Source organism: Oreochromis aureus, linkage group 23, assembly GCF_013358895.1.
Source record: "Oreochromis aureus strain Israel breed Guangdong linkage group 23, ZZ_aureus, whole genome shotgun sequence".
NCBI lineage: Eukaryota > Metazoa > Chordata > Actinopteri > Cichliformes > Cichlidae > Oreochromis > Oreochromis aureus.
In genome coordinates this window covers 1,087,475-1,097,328 of record NC_052963.1, presented here as the reverse complement: position 1 = coordinate 1,097,328, position 9,854 = coordinate 1,087,475, and positions in this window count along the sequence as shown.

The window sequence follows — 9,854 nt, the reverse complement described above, 5'->3', positions numbered from 1 at the left end:
CGCGTAGTGTCCAGTAGAGCGCTCTGTCGCTTAGTTAGCAGCAAGCTGCACTTCCAGCTCAGACCGGTTTTGTGGCGCACGTGTCAGTAGGCAGCTCTCAATGAAGCGTGAAGCAGCGTGATACCGGACTCTAGCGAAGTTAACAATTTGCAGCCCTTGGAATGCGGAGCGAGGTACACGTTTTAAGTTGTATTTGATTGCTCAGTTGATATTTTGTTGTATTTTCTGCTTTATTTGAGTTCATATTTGTAATAAGTGTCTAAGAAAATGTATTTTGTGTTTCTGTTTAGTTTTCACGGTGCATTGGCGCACCTCAGCACTGTTAGATTCTGAATGAATCTCAAAGTAAAAATTACTGCAACCGTCGAGGCTCTCTCTATTTCTTCCTTAGTCTGGGGGACTGCTACATTTATTATTATATGGTCCTAAGTGTGAGTGCATACACTCACAAAATGTTTAGTAACTTCAAATCCCTGCAACAAGCCCAGGTCCAGCTTACTTTAGTGATTTGGACTATTCCATTTCACAGCCGTTGTTAAACTTTTTTCTTTATCTCCTGTACAGGCAAACGCAATCTATTTGTCATTTTAGGTTGTAGGATTACATAATATTTTCAGATCCAATAGAAAATAAAATAAGTGTTTCGTAATTCATTCAATTTATAGTCTTTATTTATAACTGGCATTATTGTTCCATTCTATTATAGAATCTTACAAGAAAGAGGCAAAATTGTATTCCATTATGCTTCGGTGAAAAACAAATCAACAATGCAACAAAACAAAAAACATATCAAAACAACATACTGGAAAACAGTTATTCATCACTTGATTGCTTCAATACAACCCTTGGGCACATATATGCGGGACGTTTTGTGGCTGTTTTGACGTCGCTCTCTCTCTTAATCGATCAAATCTGGCTGTGGTAGCAGCTTTAAACTCGGTCTGACCCAGGTTGATAGAGGTGCCCAGTCTGGATCGCATTCCTGCATTTTGTAGGCTGGTTTTCCTACAAAACACAACAAACATTAGCCCGCAAAGCCACAGTGAACAAAGCAGCATAGCACAACGAATTCAATTCAAATCAATATAAGACTTATTTGTAACCTACATCAACAATTATGTTATGATAAATTACGTAATAACTACAACAGAAGACGTACCTTTGTGGAAATGCTTGGAACAGACTAACATGTGAGCTGGAGTGTTCTGGAACGTTGTATTTGGTCTTTGAATGGCTGCAATCCAGGCCATCCGTCGGCTCTTTGTTACTTCGGAAACATGGCTTGAACAATTTTTCTTCCACGACGGAATCCAATGAAAACCGATCTCTTTACCCGTCGGCTTCCCGTGGCTGTCATGCGACCGGCTATTGCAGTTAATAATACAACAGCTTCTTGCTATTCTTTGTTTCTTTTTTTTATCGCTGTGTGACTGTTTTCATGTGAAAGCCTGCGTGCGCTAGTACCGCTTGCCACTCGTACCTACAACCCTTTGCGGTTTTACCCCAGAAATGACGTCACATTTTCAATCTCTATAAGAGAGAGCGAGAGAGAGAGAGAGAGAGAGAGAGAAAAAAATTTCTGAAGACATCAGTATTGTCATGGTCTTCGGTCGGTGACCCAGTGTTTTTGGTTGTGTACTTTTACTTTTGATAGTTTTTTGTATTATGACTGTTTCCTAGGGTTTAGTTGTGTTCCCTCTGTTTGGTGTCCTCCCTGCTTGTGTATCCCCTTAGTGTAGTAGGTCTCTGTGTTTAGTTCGCGTCTCTGAGTCTGTGTCATTACGTGTATGTGTTTCCTGTTTTACTTTGAAGGTCTGTGTCTTATGTCAGTGTGTTATGTTTACTTTTCCCCTGCCTCGTCAGCTGTTATGTCTCCCAGGTGTGTTTCCCTCCTGTTTCCCATCCCCTGATTACTGGTGTGTGTATTTATAGTGTGTGTTCACCCGTCCTCGTTGCTGGTTCGTCTGTGTTGTTCCCCTCCACTTTCCTGTGCATTCTTCCCGCGTTGTTCTCCCTGCATCTCAGTTTCATGTCTCAAGGTTTCAGGTTTGTTTTTGCTTAGTTTTTCCCAGTTTAGGTTACTCTTAGGTTTTGGTTTTTGTCCACTTTGTCCCTGTTTATGACACCCTTTGGTTAATAAAGCTCGCTCACAACTTAAGCAGTCTGCATCTTGGGTCCTTATCTACACTCCACACGTCTGCCACGCCAGACGTGACAAGTATGATGTGTGGCCATTCTTTGTTGGACCCCTGTAGTTACACACGATGCTTCTCTCACATTAAACCTCTCTAAATGTAAGTTTGGTAAAGGCACCATCACTTATTTAGGGAAACAAGATGGACAGGGACACGTGCTTTAGTTGCTGCTAAAGTATAGGCAATTACTGATTTTCCTGTCCCACAGACCAAAAGAACTGTGCGTCTTTATTTGGGGATGTGTGATTTCTGTCTTGGGTTTTGCAGAAATTCTTCTGATGTGCCTAGTCCTCTAGCTGAACTTGTTAGTCCTTTGAAATCTTTTGTTTGGTCTCTAGCTTTTCAGGCGGCATTTGAGTCTTCCAAAACATTGTTCTGTTGAGCGTCCCTTTAAACTTGAAGTTGATGCCAGCTCGTATGGTGCAGGAGCTGTTCATCTGCAAGAAGACAATTCACAGATCATCCCATCTGTTACTTTTTCAAAAACGTTTAACAAACATCAAACCCATTATAGCACCATTGAAAAGGAAGCTTGTGCCTTATTACTTGTATTACCTAACTTTCAAGTACCTAAATCTATAATGAGGGTGCGCTGGGAATGCCTGACAGAGGCCCCGGTCTGCGAGATCTTCAACGCACACCGAATGGACCATGTTCAGGACCTCCATTGCCGAAGCCACTGCATTGAGCTGCATTGGCCCGCAAAGTGGTAACCCCCGAACCAAATCATGGACACCAGAGGTGAAGGGAGCCACCAGGCTGAAAAAGGAGTACTATCTGGCTTGGTTAGCCCTTGAGACTTTGGAGGCAGCTGATAGGGAATGACAGACCAAGCAGAATGCAGTTCGGGCAATGGCTGAAGCAAAAACTCGGGTGTGGGAGGAGTTCAGAGAGGCCATGGAAAAAGACTTTCGGACTGCCTCGAAGAGATTCTGGCAAACCGTCAGATGACTCAGGAGGGGAAAGCGGTGCTCTACCTGCACTTTGTATAGTGCGGGTGGAGCACTGCTTACTTTGACTGAGAACATTGTCGTCTATCTCTGGGGTTGAGGTGACTGAGGCAGTTAATGCCTTGGTGGCAGGGCCCCTGGGGGTGGAATTCCTGAAAGTTCTGGATGTTGTAGGCCTGTTTTGGTTGACACGCTTCTACAATGTTGCGTGGAGATCAGGGGCGGTACCTTTGGATTGGCAGACTGGGTTGGTGGTACCCATATTTAAGAAAGGCATCCAGAGGGTGTGCTCCAACTATAATGGGATCAAACTCCTTAGCCTCCCTGGGAAAGTCTATGCCAGGGTGATGGAAAGGAGAGTCCGTCCGTTAGTCAAACCTCGGATACAGGAGGAACAATGTGGTTTTTGTCCTGGTTGTGGAAGACTCTACCACCTCTTTATCTTCTCGAGGATACTTGAGGGGGCATGGGAGTTTGCCCAACCAGTCTACATGTGTTTTGTTGACAAGGCATTTGACCATCTCCCTCGGAGGGTCCTGCGGGAGGTTTTACGGGAGTATGGTGTGTTTGGCCCATTACTACGGGCCATTCAATTCTTACACAACCGTTGCATGAGCTTGGTCTGCCTAGCCGGCAATAAGTTGGACTAATTTCTGGTGGGTGATGGATTCCACCAGGGCTGCCCTTTATCACCAATTCTGTTCATAATTTTTATGGACAGAATTTCTAGACGTAGTGAATTGACAGAAGGCTTTCACTTGGGTGGTCTCAGAATCTCATCCCTGCTTTTCACAGACGATGTAGTTGTGTTGGTTTCATCGGGTGATGGCCTCCAGCTTGCACTGGAATGGTTCACCGCTGAGTGTGAAGCAGTGAGAATGAGAATGAGTGAATCGATGATTGAAAGATGGATGGAACTTTGAAGTTTATGTTGGATCAAGTGTGCAGCCTGCACAAGTGTTTACCAATCGCCTTCTTGGTGGTTGAGGGTGCTCCACCTGGGGACTCTGTCATCCTACTTGGAGACTTCAACGCTCATGTGGGCTGTTGTGGAAAAATAATTTGAGAATCGAAACCAAACTGATTTTCTGAGATTTATTTAAAGAACGTTAAAAACTTTGCAAAGGGATCAATACAGCACGAATGGGGTTTGTACCAGCATTGAGAAAAAGGCAAGATTGTATCCACATGATGGGTATCATCATGTGGATACAATGTTCCTCACTTCAGTGGCTGGGAGTGAAATTCTCACCATCATGTAGACACCAGCTTGATAATGAAGTTTGTCATGGTCTTGAGCAAAGCTTACAGTCAGTTCTTTTCCCGTCTTCACACTCGTTGCACTCGTTGTACAACGCATTAGTTAGCACATAGTACATTAGCATTAGTTGTTCTACTGCATAAAGAGAGCTTTAAAACTTATTTAAATGAGTTGTTCGTTTATGTGAGACATCTTTCTCAAATGTTATATTTAAATCCATCAGCCAATGTTTCTAATTTAGTGACTGTTTATGTAAAAGAACTATTAGCAGCAGTATTGTCAGGGATGAAGGTACAACATGCCTCACCAAACATCACACACACACTCCTTTTGTGCCATTTTATTTTGCCATATCATGAGGCTCTCACTTGGTGTTGACTCTTACTGCGGTAGAGTATCACTTTCTGTTCCTGTTCCAACACACAGTGGTGTTTTTGTGTAGCTTATCTGCGTAGTCAATTTAATTAAAAAACAAAATAATAGACAGTGTGTTATTTCATAGTGTCATTTTCACGTGCTTTATCCGAAGTACACTCTCTGTTGATTCCCCCACTAATTATATTCACAGTATTCACTCACTGTTTCTTTAGTGATTTGCTAGCTTACCTCAAAGCTGACTTGCTAGCAGCATGGCCTCTTCACCTGTCCCTCCTGCAGTTTCCTGCTCAGTGTGTCAGATGTTTAGTTACTCCTCAGCCTCCTCTAGCAGTAATACTTGTAATGAATGTAGCCTGTTTGCAGTTTAGGCTAGGATCACTAAATTTGAGACTTGGCTTTGCACCTTCAAAAAACCTGTAGCTAGCCAGGCCTCTGTAGCTGGTGCAGCTGAAGGTAGCGTAGGCCCTGCTAGCTCTCCCCTTGCTGATTATTCTGAGCAGCCAGGAAAACAGTATGTCAGGGTCCTGGGTCAGTGACCCATCATTTTCAGTTCATGGTCTTTTGTGAATTCGTTGTGTTGTACCGTTAGTTTTCTATTATTTGGTATAAAGTTATTCTTAGCATTGGCTGTATGTTTAGTTACATTTGTTTCCATGTTGTCTGGCCTAGGTGTCTCCTCTCCCCATCCTGTTTACATGTGTTTTCCTCCCTGTGCTCTGTTCCATGTGTCCCCTATGCTTAAGTCTTCCTTCTTTCTCCCTCTCTCAAGCTCATGTTGTCACAGTCTACGTCTCACTATGTTTCCTGTTTTATTTTGACAGTCTCGTGGTCCACGTTCAGTGTGTTTAGTTTTGCTTCCCCTGTGGTGTCATGTTCATTTGTGTCAGCTGTGTTTCCCATTATTCAATTCAATTCAATTCAATTTTATTTATATAGCGCCAAATCACAACAAAAGTCGCCTCAAGGCGCTTTATATTGTACAGTAGATAGCACAATAATAAATACAGAGAAAACCCAACAATCATATGACCCCTATGAACAAGCACTTTGGCGACAGTGGGAAGGAAAACTCCCTTTAACAGGAAGAAACCTCCGGCAGAACCAGGCTCAGGGAGGCGGGGCCATCTGCTGCGACCGGTTGGGGTGAAAGAAGGAAAACAGGATAAAGACATGCTGTGGAAGAGAGACAGAGATTAATAACAGATATGATTCGATGCAGAGAGGTCTATTAACACATACTGAGTGAGAAAGGTGACTGGAAGGGAAAAACTCAATGCATCATGGGAATCCCGGCAGCCTCACGTCTATTGCAGCATAACTAAGGGAGGATTCAGGGTCACCTGGTCCAGCCCTAACTATATGCTTTAGCAAAAGGAAAGTTTTAAGTCTAATCTTGAAAGTAGAGATAGTGTCTGTCTCCGAATCCAAACTGGAAGCTGGTTCCACAGAAGAGGGGCCTGAAAACTGAAGGCTCTGCCTCCCATTCTACTTTTAAATACTCTAGGAACAACAAGTAAGCCTGCAGAGCGAGAGCGAAGTGCTCTAATAGGGTGATATGGTACTACAAGGTCATTAAGATAAGATGGGGCCTGATTATTTAAGACCTTGTGTGAGGAGCAGGATTTTGAATTCAATTCTGGATTTAACAGGAAGCCAATGAAGGAAGCCAAAACAGGAGAAATATGCTCTCTCTTTCTAGTCCCTGTCAGGACTCTTGCTGCAGCATTTTGGATCAGCTGAAGGCTTTTCAGTGAGTTTTTAGGACATCCTGATAATAAAGAATTACAGTAGTCCAGCCTGGAAGTAATAAATGCATGAACTAGTTTTTCAGCATCACTCTGAGACAGGATATTTCTAATTTTAGAGATGTTATGGAAATGGAAGAAAGCAGTCTTACATATTTGTTTAATATGTGTGTTGAAGGACATGTCCTGGTCAAAAATGACTCAAGGTTCCTCACAGCATTACTGGAGGCCAAGGTAATGCCATCCAGAGTAAGAATCTGCTTAGATACCATATTTCTAAGATTTTCAGGGCCGAGTACAATAACCTCAGTTTTATCTGAATTAAGAAGCAGAAAGTTAGCGGCCATCCAGGTCTTTATGTCTTTAAGACATTCCTGCAGTTTAACTAATTGGTGTGTGTTACCTGGCTTCATGGATAGATAGAGCTGGGTGTCATCTGCATAGCAGTGAAAGTTTATGCTATGTCTTCTAATGATGCTGCCTAAGGGAAGCATGTACAATGTAAATAGAATTGGTCCTAGCACTGAACCCTGTGGAACACCATAATTGACCTTAGTGTGTGAAGAGGACTCTCCATTTACATGTACAAATTGGAGTCTATTAGATAGATATGATACAAACCACTGCAGTGCAGTACCTGTAATACCTACAGCATGTTCTAATCGCTCTAATAGGATATTATGGTCAACAGTATCAAACGCAGCACTGAGGTCTAGCAGGACAAGCACAGAGATGAGTCCACTGTCAGAGGCCATAAGAAGATCATTTGTAACCTTCACTAAAGCTGTTTCTGTGCTGTGCTGAGCTCTGAAACCTGACTGAAACTCTTCAAATAAGCCATTCCTCTGCAGATGATCTGTTAGCTGTTTGACAACTACTCTTTCAAGGATGTTTGATATGAAAGGAAGGTTGGAGATTGGCCTATAATTAGCTAAGACAGCTGGGTCTAGAGATGCTTTTTAAGTAAAGGTTTAACTACAGCCAGCTTGAAGGCCTGTGGTACATAGCCGATTATTAGAGATAGGTTGATCATATTTAAGATTGAAGCATTAATTAATGGCAGGACTTCTTTGAGCAGTTTTGTAGGAATGGGGTCTAAAAGACACGTTGATGGTTTGGAGGAATTAATTATTGAAGTTAACTCAGAAAGATCAATTGGAGAAAAAGAGTCTAACTTAACATCGATGGTACTAAAAGTAGCTGTAGATAATATTACATCTGTGGGATGATTATTGGTAATTTTTCTCTAATGATAAAAATTTTATTTGTGAAGAAGTTCATGAAGTCATTACTAGTTAACGTTAAAGGGATGGTTGGCTCAGTAGAGCTCTGACTGTTTGTCAGCCTGGCTACAGTGCTGAAAGAGAAACCTGGGGTTCTTATTTTCTTCAATCAGTGATGAATAGTAAGATGTTCTGGCTTTATGGAGGGCTTTCTTATAAAGTAGCAAACTATTTCTCCAGGCTAAATGATGATCCTCTAAATTTGTGACACGCCATTTCCTCTCCAGCTTACGAGTTATCTGCTTTAGGCTACGTGTTTGAGAATTATACCACGGAGTCAGGTACTTGGATTTGAGGCCTTAGTTTTCACAGGAGCTACAGTATCCAGAGTCGTGCGTAGTGAGGAGGTAAAATTATTAACAAGATAATCGACCTCTGTTGGAGTAGCGTTCAGATAGCTGCTCTGCTCTATGTTGGTACAGGGCATTGAGGATGATAACAGTGGGTGGATTATATTCTTAAACTTAGTTACAGCACTTTCAGAAAGACATCTACTTTGATAAAGTCTACTCTCCGCTGCTGTGTAATCAATTATTGTAAATGTAAATGTTATCAGGAAATGATCAGACAGCAGAGGATTTTCAGGAAACACTGTTAAATGTTCAGTTTCTATGCCATATGTTAAAACAAGATCTAGAGTGTGATTAAAGTGGTGGGTGGGTTCTTTTACATTTTGAGAGAAGCCAATTGAGTCTAATAACAGATTAAATGCGATGTTGAGGCTGTCATTTTAGCATCTACATGGATGTTAAAATCACCCACAATAATTATTTTATCTGAGCTGAGCACTAAATCAGATAAAAGTCTGAGAAATCAGAGAGAAACTCTGTGTAAGGCCCAGGTGGACGATAGATGATAACAAGTAAGACTGGTTTCTGAGTTTTACAGCTGGGTTGGACGAGGCTAAGCATCAGGCTTTCAAATGAATTAAAAGTCTGTCTTGGTCTTTCGTTAATTAATAGGCTGGTGTGAAAAATTGCTGCCACACGCCCCCTCGGCCTGTGCTTCGGGATTTCTGGTAGTTAGAATGACTCGGGGTGTTGATTCATTTAAACTAACATAATCATCCTGCTGCAACCAGGTTTCTGTAAGGCAGAGTAAATCGATTTGTTGATCAATTATTAAGTCATGTACTAACAGAGACTTGGAGGAGAGAGACCTAATATTTAATAATCCACATTTCACTGTTTTACTCTTTGGTTCAGATGTGGATACTGTATTGTTCTTTCTTTGTGATTCTTTATGTTTAAGTTGTTTATTGCTGGTTTTAGTTTGTTTTTGTCTTTTGGGAGCTGACACAGTCTCAATGGAGATGGGGTTTTGGGGGTAGCAGGAGGAGAGAAGCTGCAGAGAGGCGTGTAAGACTGCAACTCTGCTTCCTGGTCCCAACTCTGGATAGTCATATTTTGGGGGTTTAATAAATTGGTCCATATTTCTAGAAATGAGAGCTGCTCCATCCAAAGTGGGATGGATGCCGTCTCTCCTAACAAGACCAGGTTTCCTCCAGAAGGTTTGCCAATTATCTATGAAGCCCACATCGTTTCTGGGACACCACTCAGACAGCCAGCAATTTAAGGAGAACATGCGGCTAAACATGTCACTCCTGGTCTGATTGGGAGGGACCAGAGAAAACTACAGAGTCCGACATTGTTTTGGCAAAGTTACACACCGATTCAATATAGATTTTAGTGACCTCCGATTGGCGTAACGGGTGTCATTACTGCCGACGTGAATTATGATCTTACTGTATTTACGTTTACCCTTAGCCAGCAGTTTTAAATTTCCTTCAATGTCGCCTGCTCTGGCCCCTGGAAGACAATTGACTATGGTTGCCGGTGTCTTTAGCTTCACATGTCTGAGAACAGAATCACCAATTACCAGAGTTTGACCCCGGCGGGTGTGTCGCCGAGTGGGGAAAAACAGTTAACACATGACCAGGTTGGTGGTGTACCTGGGGCTTCAGTTTAAGACTATGCTTCCTCCTCACCGTCACCCAGCCGCCCTCTTTCCCCAGCTGCTTGGGGTCTGCCGGGGAACAGCTA